The sequence below is a fragment of the Garra rufa genome, chromosome 1 (genome assembly GCF_049309525.1).
Source record: "Garra rufa chromosome 1, GarRuf1.0, whole genome shotgun sequence".
Taxonomy (NCBI): domain Eukaryota; kingdom Metazoa; phylum Chordata; class Actinopteri; order Cypriniformes; family Cyprinidae; genus Garra; species Garra rufa.
The window spans coordinates 43376531-43390315 of record NC_133361.1 but is presented as its reverse complement, the minus strand read 5'-3'; the positions used below and the strand labels follow the sequence as shown (position 1 = coordinate 43390315).

Here is a 13785-nt window from a genome sequence, read left to right as displayed (position 1 = left end):
TGACAGCACCAGTAACTAAATCCGGAACATAAACCAATTCATTCTGCACTGTCAAAACCCTTTGTGTGTAACCCACTCTTATTAAATCTAACAAGCTGATGTGCCGTGCCTTAACCGATTTGGCGAATATTCTAAGAGCAGAGACACAAAATTAATTCGCAAAGAGACTTAGGTTCTTAAGACACATAAAAACGGAGCGGGGTGACTCACACTAAAGCAACAGGGCTCAAAGCCGAAATGTCACCTTGTCTTGTGAGATAGTCATTACAATAAATTACATGAGAAGGAAGAAAAGGTGGTTAAACAGCCTTTCCAAAATGAAAACTGAGATAAAATGACATGCAGATAATAACACAAAACACCAGTCACTATTTTCCACAGAGCTGCAATTAACTGAGCTTTTACGCTTTAAAAAGGATGCACAATAATAATTAAAAATTTAATTAAACTCTCGAACCAGATTGGAAAAATGGAGCAGATTAATTGATGATAAACAATTATATAAAGATTGTTTTTGGATGAACAATTCCTTTAAGGCACTAGCAAACTGGGTGGACAAAATTATGAACATGTTACATCAGGAGCTGTGTGGGTGAATGGGAGTGCCTGTAAATTTAACATGTCATTTTCCATTTTTAGCTGTTTTTACTTTAATACAGCCTAGTTCCAATGTTTGGCTGACGTCTACAGTAGAGTAACACTTAATGAATGTTTACTTGGCATGTGCATGTATAAAAAAAAAAAAAAACAAGCACATGGCTATTGTGGAAGGATCACAGTCCTGTGAAGGGAAAAAGAAAATCAGTTTTTATATACTGAAGATGACAGGAGAAAATTGAGTCCTATTGTTTCCACTACACTTAATTTTGCTTTTCCATTCCCTCACTAAACAGTGGGAAAACTGGATAATAAAAACTTCATGTTTATGTGCAGTATGTGGACAGAGATGGATGAGAAGCAGATTTAGGTTGGGAACTGAGAAATTGAAAAGGCAATATCTAGCTTTATTTATTCAGCTTCTCAGCTAATACCACTACTATTATTCACAGCACGTCAGGTGTGTGCTCAAAGAGTTTAGGAAAAATTAAAGAAAATTAAATGAACATTTTGCAGTCATGTATCATGCTATTATAAACATTTAAAGGAGTAGTTCAATTGCAGAACAAAAATTTACAGATAATGTACTCACCCCCTTGTCATCCAAGATGTTCATGTCTTTCTTTCTTCAGTCGTAAGGAAATTATGTTTTTTTTGAGGAAAATATTTCAGGATTTCTCTCCATATAATGGACTTCTATGGTGTCCCCGAGTTTGAACTTCCAAAATGCAGCTTCAAAGGGCTCTAAACGATCGCAGCTGAGGAAAAAAGGGTCTTATCTAGCAAAATGATCGGTTATTTATAAAAAAAAAAAAAAAAAAAAAAAAAAAAAAAATACAATTTATATACTTTTCAACCTCAAATGCTCGTCTCGTCTAGCTCTGTGTACACTGTGTAGAGATTAAAAAGTATATAAATTTTAAATGTTTTTAGAAAATAACCGATCGTTTTGCTAGATAAGACCCTTCTTCCTCGGCTGGGATCATTTAGAGCCCTTTGAAGCTGCATTTAAACAGCATTTTGGAAGTTCAAACTCGGGGGCACCATAGAAGTCCATTATTTGGAGAGAAATCTTGAAATGTTTTCCTCAAAACATCATTTCTTTATGACTGAAAAAGACATGAACATTTTGGATGACAAGGGGGTGAGTACATTATCTGTAAATTTTTGTTCTGAAAGTGAACTACTCCTTTGCTTTTCTATCAGAGCTATGAGCGACTAAGAGATTCACTTCTCTAGGTTTTTAATCTTCATTTCACAACACATCTGTGATCAACTACAAATCACAAAAGGACTTCCTGTTGGGCGAAACTGAAATCTTAAGTCTGGTATTGAATACCACGTTTCACCACTGACATGTCAATCAGTGTGGTAGTACTGCAGCTCATGTGACCTTTACCAGTACAAGATAACTGATCTTCAGGATATTCTTAGAACGAAAAATAAATAAATAAACTGTCAGCCACACATCAGATTGTGTCAGAAAACCATGACACTGCCGTTGTGACCTCTGTGTGTGCGCATTCAAACCTCCCTGGGTGGGGTAAAGCCTTGAAACAAAGCTCTTTTATCCATTATCTCTATTAAGGAACTACTAGTCAGAACAACTCTGCTCTGAAGAGAGAGAAAAAAAAAAAAAAAGTAAATAAGGTCAGTGTTCCATGAAAATACTGGAACCACACCTACAAGAGCAGTGATATCCTACAAAGTCATATTGCAGACAAATATCTATAAAGCAATTTGGCAGATATAAACAATTTAAAGACAAATAGGATGTACACACTTGCTGACTTTAGAAGGAGGATGTGTGCACTACACTTTAACAAGGCCGAACAAGGCTTGACAAGGTTGGTCGATTCTGGAACTGACACTAAACAGACTTCTGTTAACTGGACAATCAGTGCGTTTACATACACAACAATATGCTAATAAACCATCTAAAATCTGCTTATTCTAAAGCCCCCATTAGACAAACTGCTTATACATTAGATTTAAAATAATTGGGGTTTTCTCCAGTTTAGAGAAAATGTAAATAAACAAGTGCACCAGATTGGATAAAATAATTTCATCTCAAGTAAAAGTGTTTCGGTGTACAACAAAATCAAGGTAACAGCCGAAAATCTGTATAAACTGATCAGGTTTTGTATAAACAGTTTATGATATAAAAAGTTTCAGGCTTTGCACTAGCTTAAATGTTGATGACTTAAGCATAATTAGTGTCAAATTATGCCTGTAAACAAACTCACTGCCAGTAGTCTTAAGGGGATAGTACACCCAAAAGGAAAGTTCTGTCATTAAATACTCACCCTTATATTTGTTTCAATCCTGTAAAACCTCTGCTCATATTTTTGATGACGTTTAAGGCCCAGAAAGGTAGTAAGACCATTGTTAAAGTCCATGTGACATCAGTGGTTCAACCGTAATGCTATGAGGCTACAAGAATTACTTTTTGAGCTCAAAGAAAACAAAAATAATGACTTTTACTCTTCCTGTTAGTCTTTGATGCGCGGATGCAATGAACCTTGCTGAGAAGAAACCGTTGAATAAAGTGGTTGTTGTTTTCTTTGAGCACAAAAAGTATTCACAAGGACTTTAACAATGTTCTTACTACCTTTCTGGGCCTTAAACGTGTCAGTTGCGTTGCTGTCTATGCAGGGTCAGAAAGCTTTAGTATTTCATCAAAAATATCTTAATTTGTGTTCTGAAGATGAACAAAGGCCTTACAGGTTTGGAACGACATAAGGGTGAGTAATTAATAAAACAATGTTCATTTTTGGGTGAACTATTCCTTTAAAATGAAATAAAAACTGCAGATGAAATCAACCTAGCCAATATCATGACAACACTAATTAAGTCATAGAAAATGTAAAAGTCTGTAATATTTTGGAACATTTAAAACAGAAAATACAACCAAAACAAAATAAGATAGGGAGTACATACTGGTGTTCCTAACTTTAATTAAAACGGTGAAAATATAATAAATTAGCTTATTCTTTTGTCATTTTAATCTTTAAGGCTCTAATCTTGACCCTGAATACAACCCATCACAGAGGAAGTTTTCAAACGACCTGCTTTGTGGACTGTGATAACCTCCCTCTCTCACACTCCCTGAAATGTGTGAAGGTCAAAAGCATGTATTTCAATGACTCCCGAGTGGTGGAGGGGAAGAAAAGGTTCCCTGGTGCCCATCTCTCACACAATCCAAAAATTTGCATTTGGACACTCATTTACAGACCACAGACTATTCTTAGATGGGTCGATAATGTCATCACAAACTAGTGACTCTTATTTTTCCAGGTTGACACTTTTTTTTTTTTCAATCCTGAGCACAATACAGTTGTGTAATTACACTTACCTAAAACCACAACAACACTACCAACACGGATCTCAGCAGGGTTATGTGTTTTTATGCTACCTATGCCGCATACACTTAAAAGTACTTCATTAATCCTGTACCAGTTTTTCCAAAACAACTTTCGCAGGACATCTAAAAAGAATGTCTATCTCTCGCTGTACATAATTTTGTTCTAAATATCTTTACTCTCTTTATTGCATATACATAAAAAAAGAAAATAAACTAAAATGATCCATAAATTCAAGACAAAGGAAAAAATGTTCCTGTACAATTAAACAATGTATTATGGACGCTGCAATTAAAGTGAAATGCGAAAATGAAGTGTCAATTCGCAGAATTACATTTAGATTCGCTAACACTGCACCAGATTGTTTTTACGCAGTTTTGTGTAGTGTTGAGCCTTGTAACCAATCAAACGCGTTTCTGTTGATCTCAGGAACGCATTGGCCAATCAGACGCACTTAGATTAGTCAGCGCTGAAAACGGTGGAGCTGTGTTGATTGCGCACGCCAAGAATTCCCTCATCATAAACAACACAGACACAAAGTAAATAAAAGATTAATTTTGGAGCTTCAGTGATTATAATGTGAGTTTTTGCATAACTTGTGCTAGACTAAGCTATGACTAGACATCATGAACCGATATGTTTGTTTGTGAAGTGAGAATTTGACGTGTCCAAAACTAAACCATTTTATATTGCTTTCTATATCGATATTATTAACCATTATTTAAGCAATAAGGTACGAGAGGCCGTGCTGTATCGTGAATAAATCACGGCTGAAGGGCGTTGTTAGGCACGACGCGAAGCGAAGTTACCACACAATAAAAATATTAATATCAAAAATATGTATTAATTTATATATATATATATATATTAGGTTGTACGTTTTCATAAAGTAAAATCATTAACTGCCTTCCGCTGTGAAAAGTAGTCCCTAACTGCTAAAGCTTCAATGATACACAAAACCGTTGAGTGAAGCAGTCATAGCCGTGCCGTATCATGAATACGACACAGCTGCTGACCAATCAGAATTGAGGAATGGAACTAATGTTTTATAATAAAGAGCAATAACCTACAATAACAATTTGTCATAATATTATAGCCCTATGAGCTGTTTTTATATGTATAATTTAGATAGTATTTTAAATTGTCTATTGTTATTGAAAGTCTAAAATATTGCTTAAATTAATTGGGTAAATGTAAGTATTTGACAATAAAAACAACATAGTATGGCGATTATAATAACAAGGCGATTGTTGCGCGTATGAATGTAAAAAATTCCAGGGGGCAATAATTTCCCCCGATGAAAAAGTTCATTTCTGACCCTGATATCAACTTTATATATCAGCTTAAGGCTTAAATAAGTGGTCATCTTGTTCTTTTTATTGAACTACAACAAAGACATTTAATCAGAAAATGATATAGGCATTGATCATTCACATTCTACTGTGATTAAAACTCATCCTCCACCCATTTAACACGCAATCAATGTGTTCAATTAAACAGAAACGTTTCAAGTGGATGTAAGTGTGTGAATGAGAGCTTGTCTTTTGACTGTGTAAATGTAAGTGTGTATGAGGGAGCACCTTTATTAAAAGACTTTCGTGAAGAGTTGACGTGTCACATGTCCACGAACTACGTGGGAAAAAAAACATTAGGTTTGTAAGTTCAAAATGTATGAATATATAGGAGAAGGTGCATATTCTGAACAAGTTATTGCATGTAAAATGTTCCATTTGATCTCATTTCATATAATAATCAATTGACAATCAAAATGCTGATTAAAACAGTTTTAGATGAACTACAACATCACACCATTACGTGTCAACTTCCTGAAAGTGTCATGTCAACTACCCTTATGGGAGGTAAATGAACTTTAAACCATAGGTTTGGCCCAACCTTGGCTAACAATTTTCAACAACACTGACACAGCTGCTTTGATAAACACAACAGTAGTGGACACTTCTTTCAAGTGTAATTATTCAGCGTTATCGCACTCTTCAAAAGATCAATCTACAAAACAAAAAAGCGAAATAAGAAAAAGTTCAGAGGCAGAAGGGTAACTTGACATTCTCATGGAGTCTTTGATTTCTTCCATATGGCTCAAGTACTCCCAGCTGGGTGAATTTACTTACAGAAGCCCTTTAAGACTGAAATCAGAAAAGCATTTCATTTAAAAAGACTTAAAGTGAATAACTTTTGCCCACAAGAAAGGCCTGTTGGTTGTAAAACAGACACACTTGCCCTTGTAACAGAGAATCCATGTTAATTGGACTTAAAAGAAAAAGTCCCTGGATGCCGTCCACCATGTCAGGTTATTTTTTTCCCAAACACATTAAACAGGTGGTCCTGTCTCACAATCTGACTGACTCCTCTCTCCGCTCCCATGCCAAATGGCCCGGTGGATGTCTCCAGCCCTGGCCTTGAACTTTCCAGAAAGGAGAACAACCTTGATGTTTCCAGACAGTGTTTGTCAGCAGCTTGCACTTTCTTTCACTTTTCATTTTTAACCTCCCAGCGAGAGAGAAGTCTTGCCAATCTAATGCCCTGCCAAAAAGCACAGAGTTCAAATTTTGCACTTCACAGATACAAGTCAGGAGCTAAGCATTTTAGGTTTAAAATTAAACCAGGCCTTGGGGTTTGGGAGACAGATGAAAAGCAGGTACAGTAGGTGACATTGATGTATACTTCAAACTGACATTGATTGTGAATTACACAGGGTACTAAAGGTATCAATACTCAAATGGATCATAAAAGGATTACAGATTGATTTAAATGCCTTAAAGCAATAATTCAATTCTCTTTAAATTCACTTCGACAGCCTTCAACAACGTGGGAGCCAAAAATAATTTCATGCAGCTCAACAGCTGAGATCTGCAGTGGCCCACACAAAACATATCAAGAGAGAAATAGACAAATTAAATGATCATACATCTATACACTGCCATTCAAAAATGGATCAGTTCTTTTTCTTTCTTTGAAATAAATACTTTTATGATGTGTTTTGACAAAATTGAGAGAAAGTGATCTTATACGGTTAGAAAAGATTTCTTTTTTGAATGAAATACCATTGAGGTTCCAAAAACAATAATAATAAATCAGCATATTACAATGATTTCTGAAGGATCATGTGACACTGAAGACTGGAGTGATGAAACTGCTGATGAAAACTCATCATAGAAATAAATTAAAAGCATATTAAACCAGAAAACTATCATTTGAAATTGCTATAATATTTCACATTACTTTTTCCCTGTATTTTGTATCAAATAAAGGGAGCTTTGATAATCATAAGAGAATTATTTAAAAAAAAAAAAAAAATCTTACTAATTTCAAAAAGCTAATTTCTTGCCCATACAAGCACAGGAAAAATTCTGACCAAAAAAGTGATTTCCAAATGACTGCACCGCCTTGAAAAAAAATTAAGCCACTTTGTCAATGGTATTGATGTGTTACATAACAGCTCTTCCTGTGAGAAGGGGATGTAGGACAATAATAAATCAGGATGGAAAGAAAAGTACACAACATCTCATAATCATACGCGACCCCTAGAGACTCTTAAAATATCCCAGACAGACTTTAACAATTCAATACATGTGCTATGCATGAGAGAGCCAGTTCAATATGAAGGAAAAAACATCTAAAACAGACTGATGTTCTAGTACAAAACACAAAAGACCTCAAAACCAGGAAATAAGAGAGCAAACGGAAAACAAACAGCATGAGAGAGACAGGCATGGCATTTCCCATTAGGGATCAATACAGTATCTATCTATCAGGAGGAGGGGGAGGTTTAGGTAGTCTTTGTTTCAACCCCATCTGTGATAAAAGGCCTATATTTAATAAATTACAGTCAATGTCTTGTGGGACAGACAATGTGTAATGTATCTGAACGTCCTAGAAAGCGCTAAACAGATCAAGGTGCAAAATCCAAATTTCCCTTTAAAGGCACACAGCGATAAAATCGCGTCAGTAATTAGGAGCAAAACATCACGGATGTCTCTTTAAACCATAAACAGCACGTACACATGCGGAACCTGTTATATTTGAGACCTGAGATCAAGTGAGTGCTGCGAAAAATATGCAACGTAACACATTATATAATGGAAAAGTACAGCGCGTTACACTTACCACAGGTTGAGCAGGTTAATGTTCGATTACCTTACACATAAAGCCCTCTGCCGTCCACAACCAGGCAGAATACTGCGCTAAATATAAATAAACCCCCAGATTATACGGAAAACAGGGGTTATGGCGAGCTCAAGGCCGGGAAGAATCGCTGGCTGCGTTTCAAAACGCTGGCGTGTTGCCTACTAAAACAGCATTTTTGTACATTAAGGAACGTTTTGAGACGCAGCCGATGGTTGCGCGACGCGTTGAGGTTTTAATAAACCATGCGACGTCAGTACGGTTCGGCGGGGCGAGGACAAAACTAGGGGGAAAAAGAGAGGGGGAAAACAACCAAATATTATGTAATACAGATAGTTATGGAAAACTCCCCGTGTCCGGGCTTAATGCATAAGGTTGTAACTGTTTACCACCCGATTGCATCATTTTATTGCACATACATGCGTATATTCAGTACTCAACAGATACCGGAAATCAATTTTGTGACTTGTTTTCTTTAGAAGATATTAGAATAACACCTTTTTTGCCTCAATGTTGAGTCTTAAAGGGCCAGCCCGCGTCGGCTGTATTATAATTAATCGGTATTACTGGAAATCCATGTGATGCATAGGCCTGGGACAACATCCAATAAGTGAGATAGTAATGCATACGATTCGCACCAGCTCAAACGAAACCCTACTGATCTAGATGCAGCAGACACATACTGCGCACCCACCCCATGCTCTCTCTCTCACACACACACGCGTTTAACCTACTCAACGTAACGCTGAACTTGTCTCACGACGTGCTTTCGCAAAGTTGACACGTATAATTATGTCGGGGTTGATTTTGCAACCTTGATGGTCTGACTTTGAACGCCGCCTACTTCACGGGTTTAACCAGAACAAACCGTGGAAAATAACTACGGAGAGAGAAAAGCGTCTGAACGCAGCCGCATTTGTAGAGTTAACGTGCCCTGTTTCACGGCGCGTCGATTTAAGTGCGTAAACGCGTTAAAAATGTGTGAAGTTCCCTCACGCTATCGAGTTTTAAACTAACAAAGAGAAAAGGAGGAACCTACCACGTGATGAGGAGCCGATTCCGGGGGAAATGTATGTAATAAATCCGCACGCTTAAGAAATTTCGTAGTAATAACTGACAGGCAGAAGCAATTATCCAGATGCAGATTCCGCTGTTGCACGTTCAGGTGGAAAAATCCCCGGCCTCTTGCGCGCTCCGGTGTTCGGTAACCCCCTCCTTTTCCTCCTCCCACTCCTCCGGGCTGCGTTTAGGAATCACGAAATGGGCGAAAGAAACGGGGGCAGTCGAGCTATAGGAGCCCAGTCGGCTGTTTTTCAGTCGCCCCCGACAAAAGCCGCGAAAAAGCGGTGAAACGTATCCCTTTTCTGGTCGTTCTCTGAGCGCAGTCCCTTCTCTCCGTCTCCGAAAGGTCTTCGTGCTCGATTTCGGCTGAGAAAGCCCCGCTTTTGTCCGTTTTTTTTATTGTTGTCGTTCGAGGGGGAAGCGACGAGCTCGGAAAATGGCGGCTCGCTCCTCTCCCTCGGATTGCGAGTCTGACAAACAGAAAGAAGCGGAGCGGCGCAGTGGCGGGAGAGAGACGCGCTGCTCGGACTGACCGCTAGAGGCGCAGGGCTTCCTCTCACAATGCGTCATGACTATAGGGGGCGCCACAGTTTGACGTATATACTGTACCATCAAAAAACATTTAGATGGATGTACACTGCCAGTTTGAACAGTAAGATTTTAATGTTTTTAAACAGGTCTCTTCTGCTCACTAAGCCTGCATTTATTTGATCCAAAGTACAGCAAAAACAGTACAATTTTGATTTTTTTTTTATTTACAAAATAACCGTTTTCTGTTTGAATACGTTTTAAAATATAACTTCCTGTGGTTTCAAAGCTACTCCAATCGAGTGTCACATGATCCTTCAAAAATCATTCTAATAGTCTAATAGTAATTATTATGTTGAAAACAGGCGAGTAGAATTTTTCAGGTTTCTTTGAGTAGAATATACCGAAAAACAGCATTTATATATATACAAGTCTTCTGTAACATTCGAAATGTTAAAATACACGCATATACACACACAATGACCCCAAGCTTTTGAATGGTGTAGTGTATAATGTTACAAAAGCTTTTTATTTCAGGTAAATGCTGATCTTTGGATCGCTCTATTCATCAAAGAATCCTTTAAAAAAATGTAATCGACTGTTTTAAATATTGATAATAATAAATGTTTCTTGAACAGCAAATCAGTATATTAGAATGATTTCTGAAGGATCATGTGACGCTGAAGACTAAAGTAATGAAGCTGAAAATTGAGCTTTGATCACAGGAATACATTTTATTTTAAAATATATTCAAATAGAAAGCACTTATTTTAAATAGTAAAAATCTCACAATATTACTGCTTTTGCTATACTTTGGATCAAATAAATGCAGGCTTGGTGAGCAGAAGAAACTTCTTTAAAAAAACAAAACTGTTGACTAGTTGTGTACAATGTCAGTAATAGTTAAAATAAGAAACTGACCATAAATAAAAATAATATTAAACAATTTAAAATAGTATAGTATAACATATAGATGAAATGAACACAATCAATCAATAGTACCAAGAGCCCTGCCTAGCGTTGCACGTTTCTAGAAAGAAGCTCTAAAATAAACGTGTACCAGTAGAGGGACCTCGAGGGTCTCTAAATGTGACCAAGAGACAGGAAGTGTTCAAGAAAATAATACTAAATGAAGTAGAATATGATTGAAAACCAACACTATAGAAATAAGATGGCACTGCACTGACTTGCTATGCATTAAAATAAAGTTATCCTTGATCCCTGCATGCAAACTGAACTTAAATGCAAGATTTCTGGCAGAACGACAAAAATGCAAAAAAGTTAATTAAATTTGAAATCGAAAAGTAAACATATTTCTAGTTTAAAACTTTGTGGTAAAAACAGCTTTTATCTCAATAGGTTAGAGGTTATGAAACCTAGTTAAGCTTCCTGTTTCTAGAAGCCCTCATAAACAAAAAGACAGCGCCATCTTCTGTTTAAAAGAGGAATACTCATTTTTAAAGTACCATAATGTTGCACTTATTTAGCTTAACCTTTTTTCGGCTTATTCTAACAATTTCGAGTGTACATACTGCAAGTACATTCCTCTAAAATATTACATGTGAATGTATTAAAACAGATGGAAATACACATATGACTTAAAAGAGTGTCAAACCTTAGAGATGACTGGTTTCAGTCTAATCTGATGGTTTACAGGAACCTCCATTATTAATCCAAATGTAACTTGCAAACTCCAAAACGAACAAGACAGTGGTTCAACCTGCAGTCTGTAAAACAAATTAAAAGACGGTTAGCATTTACATGTATACATACACTGTTAGACATAAATCTGTACAATATTAAGTCTGAAATACACAAATTAACTTTGGCCATGCGTTTTAAACTTTAATCCCTCTCAGAAAATGTACATTTTATATTTTAAGTTTAAGTATCAAATCTAAATATTCGTTATATAAAATAGAGCTACTGTAAACGTATTATGTATTTATTCTGTTACTATCTGATCTTGGGAAAACAATAATTATAAATATTAAACGAAATTATGTTACTAAAGCTTAATAGAGCAAACAAATGTAAACGAATTAGGGGGGGGGGGGAGAAAGAGCAACAAAAAGTCGAAACCAAAACAAAGAGCGCTTTAGCAACTGCGCTTCCGAAGGCAGATGATGGAGTTACGGATTGTGTTTCAAAAGCACGCAAGAAACCTATCTAGACAGCATTTTTTAACTCCATACGCGCGTTCCAATGCTGTCTAAATAGGCAGCTCACTGGGTGCTGAAACACAACCACATACAATCAGTTCCAATGTTGTGTAGAAAACAAATAATAGTTGAAATGAATAATAATAATACATTTGCTATTAATTACATAAGTTCTTTAAATAAAGTCCGATATGAATTTCATTTACTCATAGGCCCGTTGACTGTAGGTTTAGCATGCTAACATCATCAGCTGATAGTCTCTGCTGTATTACAGCCTTTCTTTCATCTCCACTCACATCTTGAAGACGAATTCAAATTGTAAATTTGTAACGGACATTCTCATCTGTAACTAGAAGAAACATGTCAATTTCATAGTTCTTTTAATTTTATCTATAGGTTAATTCTGACAGACTGAGAGATTTTTTGTACCCAAACAATTTTTGGCCTGTTGACTGCAATCTCCGGGATGAAATTACTTTGTCATAATGTCTACAGCTCACCGAATGAGGGGAAAAATGTAACATCGTTTTCTTCTAGGTCTTATTCAACATTTCACGTTGAACCCCGCATTTTGCCCATACGAAAATAGCAAAAATAAGTATATTTTATATGACAGAGTACAGAATTCACGTTCACTTACCTGCACAGATCAACCAGACTTGAGCCGGAAGTACCGCCTCATTTCAACCTGTGATTGGCCAGTGGGCGGAAAGGCGGCCGTTGATTGGCTGGTTTATATGTTTTTAGCAAGAGATGGGCTTACGAATGAAAGTAAAAAACTAACTTTGCTAAGAAGTTGATCTTTGTTTATTTGTTAGATGTTATTGTCTTTTAAATACATATGTACCAAACACACAGTCGCGTCTGAACTTAAATCAGGCCAATCGTAGAGCTTAATATCGCAGTATCTTTGTTAGCTGTTGTCATTCTCGCAAACGATTTTTTAAATGTCAACGCTCATCAATAGAGATAAATTAGTATTATTAAACATTGATAATCACGTTAACAGTGCTGAAACCTTGTTTAACCGTCCACTTAAGCAAGATCACATTTTAATTTGTTTTTACATTAGGATCAATAAATGTAGCAACCATTGCATTTTCATGTAAACAATGCCATTTCACAAACCGATGGACTTTAAAAGATAGTGTTTAGGATGTACTAGGACTCCTGTAGGGGTTTTAGGTTTTTCTGAAATGACCACATCAGGACTTTCAGTCAAAGTTGTTTATTCTATTACCTTTTAATTCCTTAAAATGTACAATAAGAAGCATTTAGCAGAGATCAAAAACATTTTATAATAATAAACATGTTCTGGTAAAATAAAATCCATGAAAGATACTTTGTGCACATTTTCTATGTTCATCAGTATTGTCCTCAACAGCACCAACATTTCAGAAAATTGTCTCAAGAAGTCTGACCACTGGTCACTGTGCCATATAATAGTGTTGGTAATTTAGACACTGTGGTGTGGTTTCCTAAACACAGACTAAAGTGTCAAGGAAACCACCCCACACATACATTTATTTAACAATTTAATCAACAATTCTCTAATCAATGTCTTGCAGCTGGGCAAAAAACATGGATTCAGATGTTCTGAAGGTAGATATGACCGAAACAGATGAGTGTGAGAGTGGGAAATTGTTCTGATTAAGACAACAATAAGTGCTTCTTGAACATCACTCACAAAACAAGTCTTAAAATCCAGTGAAGAAAGATTTGCATCATCAAAAACTGGTACTTTTGAGTTAACTTTCAAAAACCTTTCTCTTCTAAACAGATGGTAATCTGATAGAAGATATGCAGTTTACATTGAATCTCTTATGCCAAATGCTTTTTTGTTGATGTGGGTAGAAAGTGCGTTTTTTTCTCCCAGCAATTACGTTCCATGATCAAAAAAGGGAGGGGAGAGGAATCAAAGGACTACCAAC

General features: G+C 36.4%; 1 protein-coding gene across 1 annotated transcript in view; it reads right to left on the bottom strand.

Moving 5' to 3' along the window:
- Positions 1-9616, bottom strand: part of LOC141312084 (KAT8 regulatory NSL complex subunit 1-like) — a 55481-nt gene extending 45865 nt beyond the window's left edge. The window contains exon 1 of the mRNA XM_073832579.1: positions 9142-9616. The gene's annotated coding sequence lies outside the window, so the exon portion shown is untranslated. The remainder of the gene's footprint in view (positions 1-9141) is intronic.
- Between the last annotated feature and the right edge of the window lie 4169 nt (positions 9617-13785).